This window comes from Canis aureus, chromosome 17 (genome assembly GCF_053574225.1).
Source record: "Canis aureus isolate CA01 chromosome 17, VMU_Caureus_v.1.0, whole genome shotgun sequence".
In the NCBI taxonomy this organism is placed as follows: Eukaryota; Metazoa; Chordata; class Mammalia; order Carnivora; family Canidae; genus Canis; species Canis aureus.
Window position 1 is genome coordinate 41,806,715 of NC_135627.1, and position 25,189 is coordinate 41,831,903.

At 33.1% G+C, this 25,189-nt stretch overlaps 1 long non-coding RNA gene and 2 pseudogenes across 2 annotated transcripts in view; 2 read left to right on the forward strand and 1 right to left on the reverse strand.

Moving 5' to 3' along the window:
• LOC144287935 (uncharacterized) overlaps positions 1 to 25,189 on the forward strand; it is a 315,519-nt gene that overhangs the window by 154,546 nt on the left and 135,784 nt on the right. The gene's annotated exons all lie outside the window — the stretch shown is intronic.
• LOC144287606 (cytochrome c oxidase subunit 7A2, mitochondrial pseudogene) lies at positions 6,502 to 17,467 on the reverse strand (annotated as a pseudogene).
• LOC144287934 (C4b-binding protein alpha chain pseudogene) lies at positions 21,199 to 23,240 on the forward strand (annotated as a pseudogene).

Genomic DNA, 25,189 nt, shown 5'->3' on the forward strand with positions numbered 1-25,189 from the left:
CCTTTTCTGAATTTCCTGAGGTCACTTGAGTTCAAGCCTACCTCTAGGAATTTGAGAACACCAGGTTTATGTAAATTTGGAGTATTTGGTCTAATCCCAACCTAATTATGTTGCTAGTTTCTGGAATGCCATTAGATTTAAATATAATCATATGTAAAAGTGGAATTCTTAGGCTAAATAGTTTTCCTCTCCTTACCCCAGGTACATATTAAGATCATTGAACTAAGGGGGAAAAAAATTACTCTTTAAAATAACCAATGACAGGGCAGCCCCGGTGACGCAGTGGTTTAGCGCCGCCTGCAGCGGAGGGTGTGATCCTGGAGACCAGAGATCAAGTCCCAGTCGGGCTCCCTGCATGGAGCCTGCTTCTCCCTCAGCCTGTGTCTCTGCCTCTCTCTCTCTCTCTCTCTCTCTCTCTCTCTCATGAATAAATAAATAACATATTTTAAAAAATAAAATAAAATAACCAATGACAGTATGTGCTACACAAATTGAATTTTGTTAAGGCATGCATTACCAGACTAGTTTCAGACAAAATTGTTTTCTTAGGAGCAAGTGCCGGGAAGTAATACAGGAAAATTTAAAGAAACCATTGTTTTATTTTATTTTGTTTCTCCATCTGATTCTTTTTATTATATTTACTCCTTTAGTTATTATTAGATATATTTTACTTAAAAGAACATTGCCTACATAATACATTTGCATAGTAATTGCATTATAAAAACTTTAAACTCTGAAAAAGTAGTCAATGAAGAAATATCCTTCCTATGTGGCTATTAACCATAGTTACCACATTATAAGTTAGATCTCTAGTTTTGTTCACTCTACTGCAAGTAGAGTAACTGCAAGTTTGTACCATTATGCTAAGTGAAAGAAACCAGGCAGAGAAAGAAAAAAAAAATCTACAGGATTTCACTTAAATGTGGAATCTAAAAAAGTCAAATACATAGAAGCAGAGACAAGTGGGGTTTCCTAGGGACAGAGGTAAAAGAAATGGGAAGATGGCGACCAAAAGGTACAAAATATCCTTTCTAAATTTTTTTCTTTCTAATTGTTTGTGTCTGTTGTGTGGAAATGCAATTGACTTTGTATTTCACTTATATCCACCCACCTTCTAAATTCATCTCTTAGTTCTATAAATTACTGATACATTCCTTGGAGATTTCATATCTTCTACAAATAACATTTCCTATATTAATCCTTATGAATTTATCTTTTCTTTTTTCTGCACAGGCTATGATTTTCAGTGTTTACTGGAAATGGTGATAGTGAGCAAACTTACAACCTTGATTTAGAGAAAAATATTTCCAACAAGTCTGCATTTATTGTGTTGTTTTTCTGTAGGCTTTTATGATGTTCTTCATCAGGTTAAGAAAGGACCCCCTAAGACAACAAGATATTTTTAAATGAATATATTTTAAATTTTATAAAAGCTTTTTCTGCACCTGTAAAATAGATGCTGCTTTAATCAATGTGGTAAGATGCATTTATAGATTTTCTAAGATTAATTTATCTTTCAATTTTGGAATAAATATGTTAGTCTTAGAGCATTCTCTCTTTTTATAATTTTGACTTTGCTAATATTTTGTCTCAGATTTATGTGTGTGTGTGTGTGTGTGTGCACGCATGCATGTGTAAAATGTATCTTTCTGCGATCATGTAATACTTATCCCTTTGGGATACTGTATAGTATTCAAACTATCAATATAAGTATTCCTTTATTTTAGAAAAATGTACTTTGATTTTAAATAATCTCTAATATTTATTTTATTTGATTTAAATTTTTGCATCATATTTTTTCCTAATCACTTTGAATGTTTTATTTTTCTATGTCATAGTCTGCTTACCTTATGTCAAGTCTATTCTTCTAGTTCCTGACTTCATTTTTCAGAGCTTATTTTCTAATTACTTTGTGACTGACCTATTCTCTATTATTATTTACTTTTCTCTTCATGCCTACTCCTGGCTGTGTCAGTTCAGTTTTCATGAAATCATGTTTTCTTATTGTATTTCCTTTGAATTCTGATTATGTTTCTGTATTTCACAGAATCCATGGAAAACATTTTTTTTGTTGTGTATATTAATTTCAGTTGTCTTACTTTTTGATCTTTTTTTGGGTAATTGTTGACATATGTTAGCATCCTTTCAATATAGAATTTCTTTTGGATTGCCATTATTTTGAATGAGATCAATTCAAATTTATTTTGGGACTATAAGTTTTACTTGTTTGCTATATTATGAGGATAAGAGCCTAGTGCCTGCAACACTAAGAATTATAGGTTTAAATATGTTGTTTTGAAAATACTTATCATCATTCAGCCTCCTGTAATATGTTTGTGTGTTTCAGTTCTGAACTAGCAGCAAGAAGGGCCTGAATCCAAGAGGTCTACTTGTTATAGGCCATGGTGACTGAGCACTTATTTCCCTTGAAAAGACAAGGTTAATAGTAGTGGAGCAGACTGACACTCACACTTTTCTTATACTTTGCACATCAGTCTCTTCAAAAACACAACACATCAATTACTATTTTTTGCCAAGCCTTCCTGGACATTTTGTCAAACTACATTTGAAACACTATAAAAAAAAAGTTTTTAAAAAATTACTATTGGTTTGAGCTTTCAAAAAGTACAACTTAGTGTTCCCCAAGGTCTGAACCTAGGAGTGAGCTCTACAGGATCTAATTTATATCTTATGTGTCACTGTTTCTAAATAGACGGAGATTCAGGGTAGTAAGTATTTTTTCATATCTCTGAGCAAGGAGTTTCCTTTTTGCTGCTCTTTGCTATTTGTTTCAAGAACATTTTTTTTAGGACTTAATCATTATATTTCCTCCACTATTTTATTATGACTGGAAAAATAAAATTAGGGAAATGGTATGCTAATCTTACTAGGTTAGAGTTGCTACAATCAGCTTCACTTAGAGATTAGTCAGTCAAGAAGATTTATTGACTCCACACTCTTATGAAGCACTATGCTAAGTGTACAAAAAGTGTTGCTAAGGATATTAAAATCTACTGAAGGAAACCAGAAACATTTTTTTTTTGTGCTGTATGACCCTGAGAAAGTTAATTGATCTTAAAAAGATTGAACTTCTTTGTTTATAATAAAAAGATAATAATTTATACTGGGCTGCTGTTAAAGTGTTTATGATGTAATAAGGCAAAAAGAGCCTTAAAACACTGGCATTGCCCTATGAAAGATAAAAAGCATTTTCTTAATTTATGTATAATAAGTTAACAGATAAAAGAGGTACATGATATGTAGATATTTTTATTTAGCAATGTTTTAGGAGATGTGAAAATTTGATGTCATTCAAATTGTTGACTAATTGGATATATAGTGGATAACACCTGACTGCTTTGATTATGGCAATGACATATAGTTATACTATGTCCCTCTGTTATATACTCACTGACTAATTTCTGATTAATAAAAATCTTCAAAACTATTATTAAATCCAACATTATTTGAGTCTGTAATCTAGAATTATTCCATAACAGTAGAAAACTGATATTAATATTGACCAATTATATTAATAGAAAAATGATATTAATATTGACCAATTATATTAATACTAGATCAATGATTTTTAGTTATTTTTAGTAAAAGACATTTATTTTTCCTCCAATAAAGAATACTATGAAGAGCTAATATGAAGAATATTAAAACATAAGACTGAGATATGTGGTACTTCATATTAAGAACAAAAGGATGAACTGCTGTCCCATTAAGAGATAGACTCACCACTTTCTCAATTTGACCCAAAAATAATCCTTCAAGGATGAGTTCAAGGACTAGAACAGAATCTATACTATTAACAATACTATTAACAATTCTATTCTGTGTTAACAATACATGTTCTAGGATTTATTATATATATTTATTTTTTTAAAGATTTATTTATTTGAGAGAGAGACTCGGGGGAGGGGCAGAGAGAGAGGGAGAGGCAGTCTTAAGCATATTCTGTGCTGAGTGTGGAGCCACACAGGGGGCTCAGTGTCATGACCCAAGGTCATTATTTGAGCTGAAGTCAAGCATTGGACACTTAACTGATGGAGTCACCAAAGGGCCCCATAGGTTTATTATATAGTTTTTAAATTTAATTTTTAAAAATACTTTGAGGTCATTAAAGGAAGTGATATCAAAATAGAGGGTATATGAAAATGAATTTCCTGAAGTTACACAAATTTTTTTTTTCTTAAGATTTTATTTATCTATTTTGAGAGAGAGAGCTCAGGCATGAGCAGGGAAAGGGGCAGAGGCAGAGGGAGACAAAATCTCAAGCAGACTCCATGCTGGGCACAGAGCATGATGTGGGCCTTGATCCCAGGATCCTGAGATCATGACCAGAGCTGAAATTAAGAGGCAGAGGCTTAACCAACTGAGCCACTTAGGCACCCCAAAGTCATGCAGTTTTTATTCTATGCCTGGTAATATTTAAAGTAATAATTCAGTAGAAAAACAGCAACATTGCAAACCTGGGCCTTATCTGTGATTAAAGTTTTTATGGTACTTGCTTGGTTGTATTAAATAGTCCAGAGTATTTAAAATTAAGTTCCTGAACATTATTACATGATTCCCCCATTAAAAATGTGAATAATTGTGTTAATAACACATTGAACAGTGATTAGGACATATTTGTATAATAGGTCCTTATCAAATGTTTGTTTAATACATGATAAATGGATAATAAGCATTAATGATAATAAAAAAGCTAAAGATTGTTAAGAGGAAATTATAGCATTACTTTAGAGTTAAGAAACATTAACCTATTTTGTATTTGTAACCTAGTGAGAAAACAATGTATGATGACAATGAGATTCTTAGTGTCTACACTGCCTGATGTGGTGTTTGCTAATACTACACTGCCTAACAGGAAAGGCCAGGAGCTGTGTGGAATTTTCAATTAGCATTCAATTTAATATAGAATTTAACATATACAGATTAATGGCTCAACAAATTCCTGTATCCTACATTGACTTCTGAGCAGTTTTCCTCAAAGTCAGGAGAGGAGAGTGTCCCCACCTACCACTGAGATTCTGGAGTGTAATTATATTTCCAGCATTGAAGGAAGACTTATTATGACATAACTGTTCAAGGTCAGCATTTTTAGATGCTTAAAGAACCCAAGCAATTGTTGAGTGGTAAATTGAAAGGGTATTGAACACAGAGGATGGATTAAATTATTTTAGTAAGTCTTGAAGCATAGTATAAGATAATTTGAAACACTAAGAGAAATAGAAAAATAGTTGGTTTAAAATTATTTTTAATTTTAGTATAGATGCACAATGTTACACTAGTTTCAGATACATAACATAGTGATTCAGCATCTCTATACATTATGCATACATAGCATAGTGCTATGCTCACCCTAAGTGTAGCTGCCATCTGTCATCATACAATGCTATTAACAATACTACTGACTAGATTCCCTGTGCTATGCCTTTTATACTTTTATAACATATTTATTCCATAAATGGAAGCCTGTACCCTTCCCTCCACTTCACCCATTTTGCCCATTCTCTGACTTTGTTCCCTCTGGCAACCAGCAATTTGTTTTCTATACTTATAGGTCTGATTCTGCTTTTTGTTTGTACATTTGTTTCATTTTTCAGATTCCACATATGAGTGAAATCATATAATATTTGTCTTCCTTATTGTGACTTATTTCATTTAGCTTAATACCCTCTAGGTTCATCTGTGTTGTTGCAAATGACAATATCTCATCCTTTTTATGGCTGCCTACTATTCCTTTTTATGTGCACATATGCATATATAAATATGTATGTATGCATCACATCTTTATCCATTCATCTATGAACACTTAGGTTGCTTGCATATCTTAGCTATTATAAATAATGCTTCAATAAACATAGGGGTACATATAACTTTTTTAATTAGCATTTGCTTACTTCGTGTAAATACTTAGTAGTGGAATTATTGGATCATATGGTATTTTTATTTTTTTTTAAAACAATAGTTGATATTAATAATGGCTTGTGCTCAGATATAAGATCCCTTCAGTAAATTCAGGTAAAAAGTAAAGCAAGAATCTATTTCACAATTATCTTGTTATTTTTTTGACTGTATAAGGTGTCACATGTTTTCACAGTTTCTTTTAAGTTGGACTCTTTCCTGCACAATTACACAATATTTTTTTTCAATAAAAGTGATGATACTAATCAAGAATTGGAATAAAGAAGAGTGGTGTTCAATATTGAGTATCTACCTTTTCTTCTTTGCATTTATTAGCTTATTTAATCCTTACTCTAGCTCTGAAAAAATTGGGACTTTATCATACACAATTTCAAGATATTTCAGAAATTTTAGGAAACTAGCTTAAAGGCACAAAGCTCTAAGCTCTAGTCCCTGGCAGGACTCTGGTCTTTTTTTTTTTTTTTTCATGGTAAAGACTGCTTTATTGGTGGCAGTTAGTATAAGTAAATAAATATTGAATTTATCAATTACTCATCCATAGAGAGCTGAGTGAAACTGAACAAACTGCCTGCTGAGATGAACTGAAGTCAATTCTACTTCTTGGGAAAAGAAGCCACAGCTAGCTGATACATGGCATATGCTGTTCCACCAATTGTAAGCATCATAGTGGCTCTATATAGGAGGGCATCAGCTACTCCACCCTTTAGAGGCACTGGAATTCCATTATCCTCCTGAAATAGCTTTGTTTCTCTGGAACTTTAGTTTCAAACTGCCTGCATGAAGCAGTACTTATGGTCCTCTGGGCAATCTGGCAAAGAGCCAGCAGATTCCACAGTATCTTGGCTCAGTTACTACCCACCAACTGCAACAGGACTCTGGTCTTTAAAGCCAATGTTGTCACTTGCAAGATAATAGCTGTTCTGTGTTATTTTATTTTAAAAATAAGTGTGTACATAAAATACACTACATGAATAGTATATAATATATCCACACTGGACATTTGATGATGATGAGTGATGTTGAGCTTATTTTCATGTGTCTTTGGCCACCTGTATGTCTTTGGAGAAATGTCTGTTCATGTATTCTGCTCATTTTTAAATTTGATTATTGGTGTTTTTTTGGTGTTGAGTTCTATAAGTTCTTTATATATTTTGGGTAGCAACCCTTTAGTGAATATGTCATTTGCATATATCCTCTCTTATTCAGTAGAATGTATTTTAGTTTTGTCGATTGTTTCCTTCACTATGCAGAAGCTTTTTATTTTGATGTAGTTCAATAGTTTATTTTTACTTTTGTTTACTTTGCCTCAGGAGACATATCAGGAAAAACATTGCTTCAGCTGATGTTGGAGAAATTACTGCCTGTGCTCTTTTCTAGGATTTCCTATGATTTCTGCTATGATATTTAGATCTTTAATTTGTTTTGAGTTAATCTTTGTGTATGCTCCAAGAAAGTGGTCTAATTTCATTCTTTTGCATATATCTGTCCAGTTTTCCCAACACAACTTGTTTAAGAGACTTTTTCCAATTGCATATTCTTGCCTCCTTCATTGAAAATTGACCATATAATGATGGATTCATTTCTGGACTCTCTATTCTGTGCTGTTGATCTATGTGTCTATTTCAGTGCCACTACCATACTGTTTTGATTACTACAGTTTTGTAGTATATCTTAAAATCTATGATTGTGATACCTTCAGTATTACTCTTTGTCAAGAATGCCTTGGCTATTCAGGAGCTTTTTTGGTTCCATAGAAATGTTAGTATTATTTATTCTAGTTCTGTGAAAACTGTTCTTAGTATTTCAATAGGGATTACATTAATTATGTAGATTGTTTTGTATAATATGGACATTTTAATAATATTTGTTCTTTTAATCCATGAAATGGAACATCTTTCCATTTGTTTGTGTTGTCTTCAATTAGATTGTTTTGTATAATATGGACATTTTAATAATATTTGTTCTTTTAATCCATGAAATGGAACATCTTTCCATTTGTTTGTGTTGTCTTCAATTTCTTTTATCAGTGCTTTAAAGCTTTCAGAGTACAGGTCTTTCACCTCTTTTGTTAAGTTTATTCCTAGTTACCTTATTATTTTTGGTGCAATTGTAAAATGGGATTGTTTTCTTATTTTCTCCTTCTACTACTATTATTAGTGTGTAGAAATGCAGTGGATTTCTGTACATTGATTCTGTACATTGTACAGAATGTACATTCTGTACATTGATTTTGTGTGCTGCCACCTTACTGAATTCACTAACTAGTTTTAGTAGTTTTTTGGTACAGTCTTTCAGCTCTTCTCTGTAAAAAGTGAGTTTTACTTCTTCCTCACCAGTTTGAATGTCTTTTATTACGTTTTCTTGCCTGAGTGCTGTGGCTACGTGTTCTAGTTCTATGTTGAATAGAAGTGGTGAGAGTGGACATCCTTGTCTTGTTACTGATCTTAGAAGAAAAGCTCTCAAATTTTTCACCATTGAGTATGTTGTTAGATATAGGTTTTTATATATATGGCCTTTATTATATGGAGGTATGTTCTTTCTAAATATAATTTGTTGAGGACTTTTATCATGAATAGATGTATTTTGTCAAATGCTTTATCTGCATCTATTGAATGATTATGTGGTTTTTATCTTTTCTTTTGTTGATGTGTGCTTTATCATACTGATTGATTTGTGAATATTGAATTATCCATGCATCCTAGGAATAAATCACATTTGATCGTAGTGAATAATATTTTTAATTTATTATTGGATTTGGCTTGCTAATACTTTGTTGAGGATTTTAGCATCTATGTTCATCAGAGCTATTGGCCTCTAGTGTTCTTTTTTTGTCGTGTCTCTACCTGAGTTTGGTAACTGGCCTTGTAGAATGAATTTGGGAGCTTTCCTTCCTCTTCTATTTTTTGGAAGAGTTTGAGAAGTATAGGTATTTTTTTAAATTATTTTTTATTTATTTATGATGGTGAGAGAGAGAGAGAGAGAGAGAGAGGCAGAGACACAGGTAGAGGGAGAAGCAGGCTCCATGCACCAGGAGCCCGATGTGGGATTCGATCCCGAGGCTCCAGGATGGCGCCCTGGGCCAAAGGCAGGCGCCAAACCACTGCGCCACCCAGGGATCCCGAGAAGTATAGGTATTAACTTTTCTTTAAATGTTTGGTATAGGGCAGCCCTGGTGACTCAGAGGTTTAGCGCCACCTTCAGCCCAGGGCATGATCCTGGAGTCTCGGGATTGAGTCCCACGTCAGGCTCCCTGCATGGAGTCTGTTTCTCCCTCTGCCTATGTCTCTGCCTCTCTCTCTCTCTCTCTCTCTCTCTCTCTCTCTGTATCTCTCATGAATGAATAAATAAAATCTTTAAAAAATAAAATAAAATAAATGGTATAATCCTTCTAGTATTTTCTAATGCTAAGTTTAACTGGTAACAGGAGGGGAAATAAAGGAACAGACTACCAAAATAATATATCACTTCATCAATAAATTATTTATGCCTAGGTTTAATAATGTTACATGCTTATAAGTATGTATTTAGGAAGTTATGGCTAAATTAGATAATACCAAATCCTTTGAATATTCTCCAATTTAAGTAATAGACCAAGATTTATAATGAGAGAAGAGATAAAATATAATTGAATACATATCTACAGATCTCTGTAGTCAATTTTGTGTAAACTTCATAGACATTTTTCTTTGACACTTGACACTGTGGACATAAATCAGCTATTTTAAGACTTTACTTAAACATCTATTATATAAGAATCCTGATCAAGAAACTGAACAAACTGAAGAAATAAAATTATCTGATATTATTTCCACTGTCCACCTATGAAGAAATAAAACAATTAATAGAAATCTAAGTCTCAAGTACTTAGTCAATTGTTTTACTAAATTTGTTTTTAAAGGTTTTCTTATTTATTCATGAGAGACACAGAAAGAGAAAGAGGCAGAGGCATAGGCAGAGGGAGAAGCAGGCTCCATGCAGGGAGCCTGATTGGGACTCCATCCTGAGACTGCAGGATCATGTCCCGGGCTAAAGGCAGGCACCAAACCACAGAACCACCCAGGCATCTCTTTACTAAAATTTTAAAATTGAAATGGAGTAATCTATAAGAATATCAGAAAAAAATTATATAAATTTCCAGGTAACTAGAGTGAAACAAAATTATTGTTTAGCTATATCAGTAATTTAAATATATGTTTTATCTGAGAAAATGTTCATATCTGGATCAAAATCTCTTCCTTTTAACTAGGAATAAAATTCTTGCAACCAATACACAGTGATTGGAAGTATGGTGGTCTCAAATTATATAAATAAATAATATATAAAAGTTCTTTATTATAATGGAATCTAAGAAAAAATAGATGACATCAGATAAAAGCTTTTTTAGATAAAATACACAATGAATACTTGTGTATATTTCTGATAACTTATCACTTTGAAATTAAAATACAACATGAAGATATGAGGGGAAGGGAACCTCTTCTAACATTTCCTATAAAAAACTAAATAGTGTTAAGTTAAAATAAGTAGGGAAGCCCCAGTGGCTCAGCGGTTTAGTGCTGCCTTCGGTCCAGGGCATGATCCTGGAGACCCGGGATCGAGTCCCATGTTGGGCTCCCTGCATGGAGCCTGCTTCTCCCTCTGTCTCTGTTTCTGCCTCTCTCACTATTGTTTCTCTCATGAATAAATAAATAAAATCTTCAAAACAAAAAAAAGATAAAATAAGTAGCTTAATATATTAGCTAGCTTTATTCAAAGCCAAACACTATAATGGAAGTAAAGTATATTATCATTAAATAGTTGGGTGATAATTTGAAATCCAGACCATATCTATATTTTCTATCATTACAATCCTCTTCACCTACTAGAGTGATTCATGGTAGGTGATCAATATGTTAAAAAATGAATAAAGAATATGTGATATTGTCACACATGGTTTAAAATAGAGAGAGCACTTATTTGACATTGCCGATCTAAAGAATGTTTTCATAAGAATAGTAAGTATTTAATAATTACTTGTATTTATATTATTTACTTCTATTTAATAAATATTTGATACTAATGTGTGAGTAGTGGGGATCTGTATTTTTTATAACTTACATTTGGACTTATCTATAATTGGAATCTAAAATACATTTGTATAATAGAATGAAAAATGTTCTGCCAACAACATATTATTTAAACAAAATTGCTGTCTTAAAAATCAGACCTGTAAATTTTTTTTTATTATTTAAATTCAATTAGTTAACATATAGTAGTGGTATGGGTTTCAGGAGTAGAATTTAGTGATTCATCACTTACATATAAACACCCAGTGCTCATCACAGTAAGTGCCCTCTGTAATGCTCATCACTCATTTAGCCCATCCCTCAACTACCTCCCCTCTAGCAACCCTGTTCTCTATATTTAAGAGTCTTTAAAAAAAAAAAAAAAAAAAAAAAAAAAAAAGAGTCTTTTATGTCTTGCCTCCCTCTCTGTTTTTATCTTATTTTATTTTTCCTTCCCTTTCCCTGTGTTCATCTGTTTTGTTTCTTAAATTCCATATAGATTTCAGTCATATGACATGTGTTATTATGGAAATCAGCATCTTTCTCCAATTTTAACTTCTCAGAATGCATTTTGTCCCCAACTATCCAGGGTTATTTGATTGATAGCATTTTAGTAATGGACTATTCTACCTGCCTTATATCCAAACCCTACTCCAAGGTCATGATGCCTTCTTTCTCACTCTCCTTGGGTGAAGACTTATCAGTTTATTTTTTTTAAATTGTATCTATTAATTCATGAGAGACACACAGAGAGAGGCAGAGACATAGGCAGTGGGAGATGCAGGCTTTCCTCAGGGAGCCTGCTGCAGGACTCCATTTCAGGACACCAGAATCACAACCCTAGCCAAAGGCAGATGCTCAATCACTGAGTCACCCAGGCACCCTTAGCTATTTTTTTCTTTATTTTAATTTAAATTCCAGTTTGTTAACATACAATATAAAATTAGTTTCAAGTGTACAATATAGTGATTCAACACTTTCATACAACACTCCAGTGTTCATCACATGAACACTCCTTGAATCTCCAACACCTATTTAAGATAGTTTTACTTCACAAAGTTGTACTATATATATATGTGTGTGTTTGTGTGTATATATGATATGTACATATATATATGTGTTCTACTATGTATGTCATATATATCATATATGTTCTATCAGTTGTATTACATATGATAGATTCTATCATATTTATCATCTACATTCTATCATAAATGATATGTATATATGTATAAACACACACACATATATATATATGAAGCTCTAGGAATGATTTGTTTTCCTGATGCCCAGCCACTGGAGTGAGTGATGTACTAGTGTAAAGTCAGCCATTGCTATCATAAGTTGTCTTTCAGAAAGGATGACAATCACAAAACACATCCTTTATAAAGATAATAACAGTTGTATTGAAATTGGATGCAGAATAGAAATTGAGAGAATGTTATTATAACAGTTGAAAATTTGGCACAATATTTTATAGTTGCTTCTAAGACAATAAGTCAATAAAGGCTAAATCTCCATACCACTTAGAAAAAAATATATATATAGAAAAAATATATATAATATAGAAAAATATATAGAGAAAAATATATATGTATACATATATATACAAACATGGTGGTAATTATATTACAATTTATATTTTATGAAAAATAAACTTGAATGTAAAACATAACCTCATCAAATAATTGATCTTCCTTTCAAGCCCCCACTAGTAATAGCTTTGCAATTTTGTGGTAGCGAATTACAGAAAATAGCTTACTTCTCTGGTTTCATAAAAGATTATCAATTAACTATGAAACATATAGTTTATTTTCTAATAAATTCTCTAGTTAAACTCCTTATTTAGATAGCTAATTATATTCAACATTGTGTAAAAGTTTTCCTATTAATGATCTTTCCAAATAGTTTGATATGAGAAATAAAGAATATGTCTGCAATTAGAGATGTCATTAAGATATTAATTTTCTTTCTTTAGTAAGTTTTGAAAATCAGAAAATAGAGGAAGAATTATCATTAAAAATTTCTCTTAATGCAGTAATTCAATTAAAACTTGGGGAATATTTTTCCTTATATATTATAATAAAATTAAATTCTTCCTAAATTTATGGCTGTTAATGTCAATGGTTATAATTACTTAAAATGCATGACAATAGAATTATTTTATATTGTTTCATCATTAAAGGTTATATGTCAAAAACCTGGATTTGGGTCCCATCTATTAGAACCTTACATTTCCTTTTGTAGAATCTGTAAATGGATTTGTGTCTCACTTATGCCTGCATAAATTTACTCATTTACTATCACACTGGAATGCCATGCAGGAATAACCTATCTGGTTCCTGTTTTGAAAAACTGAAACAATAAACCTTCATTTTTATAGTACTTTAAAGATCACAAGATGGTTTCACATACTTTATGTTTTTATTGTCACAAATGCTCTGGAAATCTTTATTGCTAAATCTTCTTTACAGATAAGGAAATAGAAACCAAAAGGTAATTTAATGTCATATTCCTCATAAGGTTAAAGTTTTTTAAAAGCAATGAGTTAAACCAGTCCATCTGATTTTTAATCTATTAATTTTGGCTCTACTAATGTTTATTTTTCTAATACTAACAGCTGCAGAAGTGAAGATTTCACTGTCTCTTTTTCTGCATTTTTTCCCCTAAAGTGATATCCATTCAAATATGATCTTAATCATTCCCCATCTGCTTTGTTCAGCACCCTACAGTGTAAACAGCTTACCATCACTGGTTACTGGTGGATATCAAGCATCCAAAAATATATTTTTAAATTCATGAATCAAATCTTAAGAATAATCTTAAGTTATTAATATTCTTAATACTCTTAAGAAGAATCTTGGTTCTTCAGCTGCTACCATGTTCAGGAGCCAGCTGGGTTTTGTGGGGCATGTGAAGAAAGGATTAGAGCCTTTCTTAGCAGGATTAAAGCCAGTGAATGAAAGTTGGTCTTGTAATGTTTTTTTAAGATTGTAATTAGTAATTTAACCCAAAAATAACTCACTTGTAGTGATGAATATGTCACTAAGTCTGGCCCACCTTGTACATGCACAATGATAACTAAATCACGAGGACTATTGCATAACTACAATTTTAAGAAACCTTGGTGTCAGACACATGTTATTGTTAAGTACTATGTTAAAACGTGAAATAAAATAATGTATGTCATAGAACTGATAAAATGTGATACTATTCTTGTAGATATTTTTTGTAAGTATTTTCTAGTATAGTAATGCTGGTGTTAAAATATTCCAGTAATCCTACTCCAGTACTCATTTAGCCTCTCCTTAAAAGTTTTATATGTGATCTCACCATGTTGTCTACCTGCCTGGTTTCCTAGGATCTAAGATCCTGGTTTTAAGGGTAAAATGTGATTCAGCAAAAGCCTCCAAAGACATTTTTCTAGTGTTATGGTGGCATCTAGTCAGATTTATAAGGGTCTCTGTTATAAGTTGGCAAATATTTTGAATATCACATGTATTGTAATCACCAATTTGTAAGCCTTTAAAGCTCGATCATACATATATATTCACAGTATACAAAGAGTTCCTAAAATCAATAACAAAATTACAAATAACAGCAAAATATGGAGAAAGGATAGATCTTTATGAAGGAAGATATAGAAATGGCCTTTATGTGCATGGAAAAGGACTCCACTAATTAAATTGTAGACAAACAATTTGAATTACAATGAGTTACCACAATGCAAACACACTAGAAATTCTAAAGTTAAAAATACTGAAACTTTAAATGTTGTTAACTATTCAGAGCATGTGACCAAACCACTTTGTAAAACAGTTTGACAATCTTGTGTAGAAGCATATATACATTTACCATATAATCTAGCAATTCACTTCTGAGTTTTTACACAGGAGTAATGAAAATATATGTCCACACAAATATTTGTATACAAATGTTTTTAGTGGCTTTATTCATAATACTGGAATTGAAGTAGCATCCACTAGCTGAATGAATAAACACTTCATGGAATGTATTTTATAATGGAATATCACTTGGCACTAAATGAAACAAACATCTGATACACAAAAAGCATAGGTACATCTCAAAAATTTGCTGAGAGACAGATCCAGACATAACAGAAATCATACGTTTTTATTTATATGACTCTGGAATAGCAAAATATATGTAATTTTGATTCTAAACTAATCTCTGCTGCTATATAATCTATGCTGATTGGGGACTGCCATGAGGTTTGACTTAGGATGGACTTCGGGGAACTTACGTGGGTGACTGTAATGTCTATGTCTTGATAGATGTAAGGAGTACATACGTTTATATCTATCAAAATGTATCTACTGGGGCAGCCCCAGTGGCGCAGCGGTTTAGTGCCGCCTGCAGCCCAGGGTGTGATCCTGGAGACCCTGGATCGAGTCCCACGTCGGGCTCTCTGTATGGAGCCTGCTTCTCCTTCTGCCTGTGTCTCTGCCTCTCATTCTCTCTGTGTCTCTATGAATAAATAAATAAAAAATCTTTAAAAAAATGTATCTACTGGAACACTTAAGATCTGTACAGCATGGAAATTATGCCTCTATTAAAAAACTAGAAGACAAACGATAAATAAAATATCCTAGGCTCTAATTATATATACTAAAGAATTTATTAATGTCATGTATATGGCCATTTTAGTTATTTTTTTCTATTGATATCACACAGTACCTCTATATAGAACAAATTTGATATGTATGTATAACTAACATATAAAACTATTTATTATTTTGTTAGTAATTTCATAAATCTGAAACCCTTACAGCATTATAAATAATGGTAAATACTTTGGAAACTTACCATTAAATTAATGATCATATGATTTAAATTCTGGAAAGTAGATAATCCTGTAGTGTCTATACATTTTCATATTTGTTTAATTTTTATTTGCTTATTACTTTCTGAAAATGAACTATAAAGTCATTGCTGTAAAGATTGTAAATCTACATGCATTAGGAATCTGGTTATATATTATTTTTTCCCTTGTGTGTGAAAAGTAATATTCAAAAAAGTCATATAAAGTTTCTGTCATTTTAAGTTGTTCAAAAGATGATTACTTTCAAACAGCTTTTTACAACCCCCCTTTTTATTTACTTAACAGAAAGCTAGCTTATTTTCATCTTCAAAAAGTAGTAAATTTTACTTTTAAATTAAAATATTTTTGTGCTTAATCATGAAATTAAACTTAAAAAAAAAAAAACAGAACCTGGAAAATTTTTAAATAGCCTCAGGTTCTGAGACAGTCCATGGCTAGTCAGTTACTTACTGTCTGTTTTATTGGAGATAGAGTAACCAGAGAAAAAAGTAAGGATTAAGAGGAACAAGTTAATGGAATTTGTGGAATACTTTTGTGGTTAAATAGAACATATAACATCAAGGATTATTAATAATAATTTCAAAACATCTGAATTCCCATGGATTATTTTTGTAATAATCTTCTAGTTTGTTTGTTGGAAGAATCTTTTCTGGTAAATTCAACCTGAGTTTGTGTAAAATTGTATAAACATTGGTTAATGGTGAACATACTAACCAATGCCTAAGTTTTGTTGGTGTTACAGAAAGTATGACATTGGAAACTTGTGCTTTGAAGGAGATAGGGATATTCTTTCTATTTTAGCTGTTTTCTATTCTTGTATTATATTTTCAATTTAGGTAGCACTCTTGATTCAATGGATTGTGTTGTGTGATTTGAAATAAAATTGTTTTAATAGTTTGCTAAATGTTGAAGTTCATACCTTATTTTTTCAAATTTCACAAGTTCAATTTCAATTAAAAATTTGTCAAAGATTTTGCTGCTTCTTGAAATAATTTAAAACATATTAGTATTTTGATAGATTTCATCGGTTAGTATTTTCATGCAGAAAAAAACATCACGGCGAACATAAAGACTATAACACTTGATGATGTTATTCTTTATAAAGGGAAAGTTTTCCCCTTGCTTTTAAGTATCACTACTGAATAGTGTTTCTCCACAAATATTACTAATCACCTCAAGCGATTAACAACAACAATGACAAAAATACCATGAACTTTGAGCAAACCACCAGTGAAAATTGAAAAAGGACTAAAAACTTTAAGTGTTTGTGGAACATCAGACTTTTAATGAGCCAACACAGGAAGCTCTTTCCTGGCCAATGAATAATAACACTTGTTTTAACAAACCTATCCAGTTGTATAAATTGATTATTTCCTATCCTGAGTGGAAGCTTTCCATTCCCAAGAGTTTATAATAGTACAAACTCTCATGCCTTTCTAGAACATACTCACCTCCTGCCCTGCATTTTCTCTTTCATGATGAAGTGTACTGAATTTTCATTGTCATTTTACTGGTTTGTCTTCCCTTTCTTGGCAAGTAAATTGAGTCAGTGTGACCCTGCTTCAACCCCACATTCTTTGTTTTATCTTTCACAACATTTTTTTTTTCTAACCCCTTCTTGACTCTTGGATACTCCCATCATTTTTGCTTGTAATTGCTTACATTATCAAAACATTTAATAATATCTCCCCACTTATTTTTTTAGTTTTTGTAATCTCTAGACATCCTCTAATTGTACTGTGACTCTTTTCTCACTATTCCACTATCTATTGCTATAAATCAAGTCCAAGATTTAATGGATTAAAATAATTATTATTATCTCATAATTATTTGGGTTGACTGGATTCAACAGAACAGTTCTTCCTTAGAATCTCTCATGTAGTTATAAGCAGATGTCGGCTGAGGCTCCAGTGATTGGAATGGCCAAGATAGCTGATTCACAAGATTGGCAGTTGATGCCAGCTGCTGGATGGGGCTCATCCAGGGCTATTGACTGGAGCACCTGCATCTGGCTGCTTGATGTGACTTGTGCTTCTAACAGCACAGCTGCTGGCTTCTAAGGAGGAGTATGCAAAAGTGAAATGTTCTGAGAGGCAGAAAGCTGAAGCTACTAGCCCACAAAAAGACATCTCCAGGTCTGGCATAGTATCACTTTCACCATATACCATTTGTCAAAGCAGACACACAGCCAGCTTGAATTCAAGAGGATGCAAAAATAAACTCCATATATTGATAAGATGTCACAAATTCACACTGAAGAAGAGCACAGTTAGGGAGGTAAGGTGTTATGTTGGACCTTGCCACACTAACTTTTAATTTTTCCAGCTAGTAACACAGAGCAAGAGAGAGGACAGGAGAGTGAAGAAGAGAAGAGGGGAGAGAAGAGGGAAGAAAAGGAAAGAGTCACTAAAATAGAGAAGAAACAGTCATTTGGTACTGTACATTTTTGTTTAATGCATCACTATTTTATACCATGGAAATGTTCATCAACACAACTATGTATTCCTGAAGATGGGATTTCTGTCCATGGAAATGTTCATCAACACAACTATGTATTCCTGAAGATGGGATTTCTGTGATCATGGCAAATATTTGTTTCCTTATGTGCCTGTAATGTTCTTACGCTATAAGACAGCATCCAGAGTGCTTTACAGACAATAGTCACACATTCACAGACTTCACAATTTCAAGCTTATTTAATTTCAAATATCATTCTCAGAAAGAACACTTGTTTACAGCCACTAAGTCTCTGATTCTGTAATCTCTGATTCTATCTTGGGAACTAATATTTTCTACGACATTAGCCTCAAAAGGCTGACTATGCACATAGGCTTATCTAGTTTCTTTGGGTGGTCAGTTATGGATCAACTGTCCATGAAATTGTCCTGCCCTTTTGAAATCAGGCTGTATTTTCAGATCATGATACCATTTTGGGAATAATTTGTTCTGTGTATCATCTGTACATGTTCATGCTGACAGAGCATGCCAAACAATATTATCTAGATAGTGAATTTCAATATGAGACTTCTTAATGTTGGTTATTTGGGGGTTTTTGCTTGGTTTTTGTTTTGTTTATGTTTTTGTTTTTTTTGGTATCCATCTCACAGCAAGAGCATGTGTGGCTGGATTCCAGAAACCATGGTATATTTAATTTGTAGACAGAAAATTGTTAAATCTTTCTGTTTCTTAAGAGGTAGGTGGGTTTTCTGCAGAGGACTAAAATATTCAGTGCCTGAAGTATTCCTTTATAGTTTGAAAAGCTGTTTAATCTTCAAGTAGCTGTTGCACTGACAGGCTGAGGTAGTGTGCCACAGTTATTATTATTTTGTTCTGAAATGTGGCATGTCTCCTGTTACCAAAGCTTGTGGATGCAAGCAGCAGAAAGCTCTTGCTATGAATGAGCCAAGTTTTACCTGTTGGAACACTAAGAAAATGATGGGTCTTGTGTTTTTTGATCTTTGCTGTAATGGATAAGGCACTATGCAAAGTGGCATCAGACACTTACTTTTTCTCTAATTAACCTTGTTAGTTTTGAATTAGCCTGCCTTCCTGTTTTGTTTTGTTTTGTTTTTACCACATATTCATATATAAAAATTGAGGAAAATGCAATTTACACTGGGTTTAAATCTTGTCATGTTAAACTTGAACATACATTTAGGAAGAGGTAAATTTGTGCAAATGATTTTAAGATAGAATATTGCTAACCTTGTTTATTCAATGATTAACTTTGGGATCAATAAAACTTAAAACCATACCATCTCATTTTAATGAATATAATATTTTGAAGTTATTAAAAATATACTGTTCTTAAGTCTCTATCTCTTTGCTTCACTTCTGTTGATTCCTATTCTGTCATGCATAATATTTGCTTACATTCAAAATTATTACTTATGCTAAATCCCATTACATTTTCTATCTAGTTTTGTGCAAAGCTTACATGATAATAGTCTTGACATAATGTGAAAATAAACAGTAGTTGGAAAATAAGAGGGTACATTTTTCAGCAGTTTTTTTTTTTTTTGCTTTATACTTTCTTTGAATCTGAAACCAAGACAATGCATTAATGATTCTTCTTTCTTGCTCTAAATTTTACACATTTAATCTAACTTTTATATTTTATCTCAACCCATTCTGGCCTGCCTCCATTCTTGCTACTAATGTTTTAAGCAGTATAATAATCAGTATGCTAGATACATAATATTCAAATATATTTGGCAATTTGTATTTTGAGAGAGTATTTCTGACCATAGGAATTTTTTGATAACAAGGGCTGTTATTTATATTTTATATTCTCAAGCTATTACAGAGAGTCTAACTTATAAGCAGTGTATAGTAACTTTGGAGAGATCATTTAAAATGAATAAATACTTTTAAAAGTAAATACTTTTAAAAGACTTGTGATGAATGCTATTATGAACTTATAAAGGCATGCTTCAGTTGTAACATAGAAAATAATATAAAGCCTATTCAAATTTGTATTACACTCCTCAAGCTTCAAACAGTAGTATCCCCTTTTTAAAGTAGTATCCCCTTTATACTTTTTAAAATTGTTTTTCATTATGTAAGTAGGGTTAAAATTTTGTCCCATATTTCTTAAATAACAAGTAATAAGCTGATATAAGCATTTATCTTGTACATATGCCAATGAAACTCTTTCCCCCATACTTGTAGCCCAGGAAAATTCAGAGAATGAACCCATTTTACCACTTTTTAAATCTTCTCAGAAATCTTGAATTAGTAGAGGTATCTTTCTGATCTTTTATGTGTGCCTACTTAATCCTTGCTTCATGTAGTAGCTAGCATTCTTTAATGTGAAGAGAAGTACTTCCCACTTAGGACCCACAACTCAGAGTTTGCCTTGTGGCAATGATAAATTTTAATTTGTTTCTTCCAAATTAAGAAGTTTCATAATGATAATAAAAGCAGGAAAAAAAGGAAAGGACAATTGACATGCAAACTAGTATATGCACTTATATGAAATAGAGCAGGTAAATTAGTAAGATGGACTTTCAGAGGAAAACAATAAATACAGATATAAAGAGGGAAAGAAAAGAAAGTAAAGGCATGATGAATACAGCAAAGACAATAGCATGTTGTTTTTACTTCGAGCAAGTATGTAAACATAGATATAGGGCAACTCAATAAAATGATAAAACACAAAACATACAAGAGATGGATCAAGCCACACATTCAGTCACATTCAGAAATGTGTGTCGTGAATTGATTTCATATCTATGTAAGGGGACACTGTGTGTGTGTGTGTGTGTGTGTGTGTGTGTGTGTGTGTGTAGTTTTGTTGTTTTATCTGTACCCTGAGCTCCAGTGGCAAATTTGCAATGAAAATACATAGGCAGACTCTGGTAAACTCTGATCTGGGGAGGAACTAAAATTATTAGAGATCCAGACCGTTTTTTCCCTGGAGAAACGACCCAAGGCCCCACAATAGAGTCTTCTTCTTCAGCTACCTGCAGAAAAATGTGGGGGAATCATCAGGTCAAGCACCTCAGAGCTCCAAATGGGATCCTTCACAGAAATGAGAAAATGGCAGCTCGGCCCTTGGCTAGGCTATGGAAAGTCTCTGATCCAACTCTGTTCCAAATGACCTTGGTCGCTGCTCTATTGGCTACTGTTCTTGGAGATTGTGGCCCTCCACCAAATTTACTCTTTGCTTTTCCAATGACAACTGTGGTAAATCAGACACACTTCAACCCTGGAGCTACCGTAAAATACACCTGCCGTCCCGGCTACGGTAGGGTTAGTTATAAAAGTTCGACTCTTACCTATCAGGATGACACATGGAACTACTCTGAATTCTGTACCAAGAAACGATGCAAAAACCCAGGAGAATTACAAAATGGGCAAGTGATAGCTAAGCCAGATCACTTGTTTGGATCACACTTGGAATTCGTTTGTTCAGAAGGATATATTTTAATTGGCCCAGCTACTAGTTATTGTGAGATCCAAGATAAAGGAGTTGATTGGAGTGATCCTCTCCCACTATGTATAATTGCTAAATGTGAGCCACCTCCCAACATTGACAATGGGAAACACAGTGGTGGAGATGAAGATTTCTACACATATGGCTCGTCTGTCACCTACAGATGTGACCCCAACTTCTCAATGTTAGGCAAAGCCTCCATTTCTTGCATGGTGGAAAATAAAACAATAGGTGTCTGGAGCCCAGGTCCTCCTATTTGTAAAAAAAATCATCTGTTCTAGGCCAGAGGTTAGAAATGGAAAAATAATCTCTGGACTTAGACCCACCTATAATTACCAAAACAACATGGTATTTGAGTGCAGTGAAGGTTATATTCTCAAGGGAAGCAAGTTAATCTATTGTGGAGAAGATGGTGAATGGAATCCTCCTCCTCCCACTTGTGAGCTCAATAGTTGTCCTGAGTTACCAAACATCCCAAATGCCTACTGGGAAAGACAAAACTCGTTCTTGTCAAAAAAACAGCAAATGTATAGTATTGGAACGACATTGAGCTACAGGTGCCATTTTGGCTATGAACCTGCTTCAGATGGTCCTACAACTCTGACCTGTCAGAAAAATTTGACTTGGACCCCACACATAGAATGTAAGGAGATATGTTGCCCAGTACCAAAGCTGGAGAATGGTGAAATCATTAGATCAAGAACTAGTTCTAGGAATAACTGTACTTATTTCCTTGGAGACACAATTTTATACAAGTGTTATAAGAAATACCAACCTGAATCTAGATGCCAAGGAGATGGCACATGGAATCCCAAAACACCAACATGTGATGAAAGTTGTGATTATCCTCCTTTTCTTCCCCATGGATATCATGAACGAGTAAATGGATTCAATGTATTCAAGAAAGAAGAAGTGATATATAAATGTTACCAAGGATACACTTTGGTTGGGGAGCCTAGACTCTCTTGTAGTTACTCACGCTGGTCACCTGCAGTCCCTCAATGTAAAGCTCTGTGTCTGAAACCAGAAATAGCCCACGCGACGCTGTCCATGGATAAGGATCAGTATATTCAATCCGAAAATGTCACCATCCAGTGTGACTCTAAGTATAAGTTGGTTGGTCCCCAAAGTATCACTTGCTTAGAGAGCAGAACCTGGTACCCCGAGATGTCCAAGTGTGAATGGGTGGTCCCTGAAGGCTGTGAACATATCCTCAAAGGCAGAAAGACGATGCAGTGTCTCCCCAACCCAGAGGATGTGAAAATGGCCCTGGAGATATATAAATTGTCTTTGGATATTGAACTACTGGAACTACAGAGAGACAGGGCAAAGGAATCGACTGCGCAGTCATCAGTCTGATTTCCCTCAAAAGAGGGAGAAAAATGTGCTGCCTTCTATACAATACAGACCACTTCGGGTTTCCAACTCTCTGGTCCCCTTTGCACCACCATTCAAGGCAATAAATGTCTAGAAAGAATCACTTGTTCACATCTATGCTTTGTGACTGTAAACTTATTAATTATCTTGTAGTTCATGCCTTTGCTTCTGGACACAAAGTGCACATGCTTTTCCAAGTAAAATTTATGGGTCAGAGATGAAAAAAAAAAAAAAAAGAAAATACATAGGCAGAGTTGAAGTTAAGAAGAACTGAAGTTTTAGTTATCTGGCATATAAATAAATATTTTTGTTTCAATAGAACACTATCTTTGCATTAAAGTTTCTCACATTAAATGCTAGTTTTTCATCCTCCATGTGATTATTTCCTATGAGCAAGAACACATTAGTTTTTACTAATTATTGATCCATTTTTCTCATACATGTTTAGATAATATATCAAATCACTGAGTGAATTTTTCTAATGCTTAAAATATTTGCCTTTCTTCCTCAGAAATATTCACTTTTTCTAGAAGTGTAATCAGTATATGTTGTTCCCTCTCTCTCCTCCTTTTCCTTTCTTTCCTTCCTTCCTACTTTTCTTCCTTCCTTCTTTTTTCCTCCCTCCTTTCCCTCCTACCTTTCTCCCTCACTTCCTCCTTTCCTTTCCTTCATTCTTTTCTTTCTTTTTAGCTTCCTAGGTTCCTTCCTTCAGCAAATACTAATATTCTGTATAATCCCTTCCAGTATGGATGTGGGAGAAAGACAAATATAAATGAAAGGAAAAATAAATTAGCCATTTACATGGAGGATATGAATTTCTCACAAACTCAGGTAAACAAAGATATAACTTTGAGAAATACTTATCAGCAAATTTTTTCCTAGTTTATTTTTCCATTCTATGACATAAAATCTATTGTTTTGCTTCTAAGGTAGTCCCATCATTATAGTAAAATTATCATTCATTTCGTATTTAATATCAGTCACACTAAAGACCTTCCCCCTTGTCTTCCTTCCTGCATAATTTAGATTTAGAGAATTCTGTGACATTATGGTATCAGGTGAAAATTGTCATTGTTGTGTACTCCAAAGACATTGGCATGGATGAAATCCCTCTTGACTTAGGATATGAAGTTCCTTGAAGCTGGTGTTAGCTGATATGCTCATTTCCACATCCCACCAGAAGTGTATGGTTAGAGAGATAAGATTTGACCAAGTCTCTATAGTATTTGCAATGGATCACAAATATCATCATCATCATCATTTAGCAGACAATTGTGCACATACGTGTCAATTTTGGAATTACTGTCTTACCAAGCACCTTAAAATATGAGAGCAGCTGCTTGTTTTATATATGGATTTTGGTGAAAAAAAAAATACAGTGATAAGAGAGTATCTGGTAGCAGATTCTTGCTTAAACAGGATTGAGTTCCAGTGGGCCAGTAGAGATTTTTCAGGATCCTTAAACTCTAAGAGCAGCTTTTCTTTTCATGTTAATGTCCTAAATAAAATGAGTAGTGGAAATACTCCTTTCTAACAACAAGATACTAAAACCTAATTTTGTAATTAGATGTGAAAAAGAAACATCCTGATAAGGAATCTAAAGGCAGTTAATTTGGTATAAAATCCTTTAAGAATGCATTGTGACAAAGTAAGACAAAAATCAAACAGTCTAGAAAAGGTGAAAAAGTATTTCATTTATTCATCTGAGACAAAATCATCTTTATGAAAATAACTGATTTATTTTGGAGAATAAATTTATTTCTATATTTGAAAGATAAAATGATATAATGAGAACAATAGCTCATATTTTAAATATAATTTGGCTTTTATAAATATTAAAATAGAGTATATATGTACATAATGGTCCAGTTATGTTCCCATGTCACATATATATTTGTGTGCATGTATATTATACATGACATGGGAACGTTGGCTTAACAAACTATGAGCTGATGGTGTGGTTCTCCTAATTAATTTTATGTGTGTTAGAGTCTTAACAACTGCCATAGATTAGCTGAATTTTAAGAAGTTTATTCTCTTCAGTTTTCC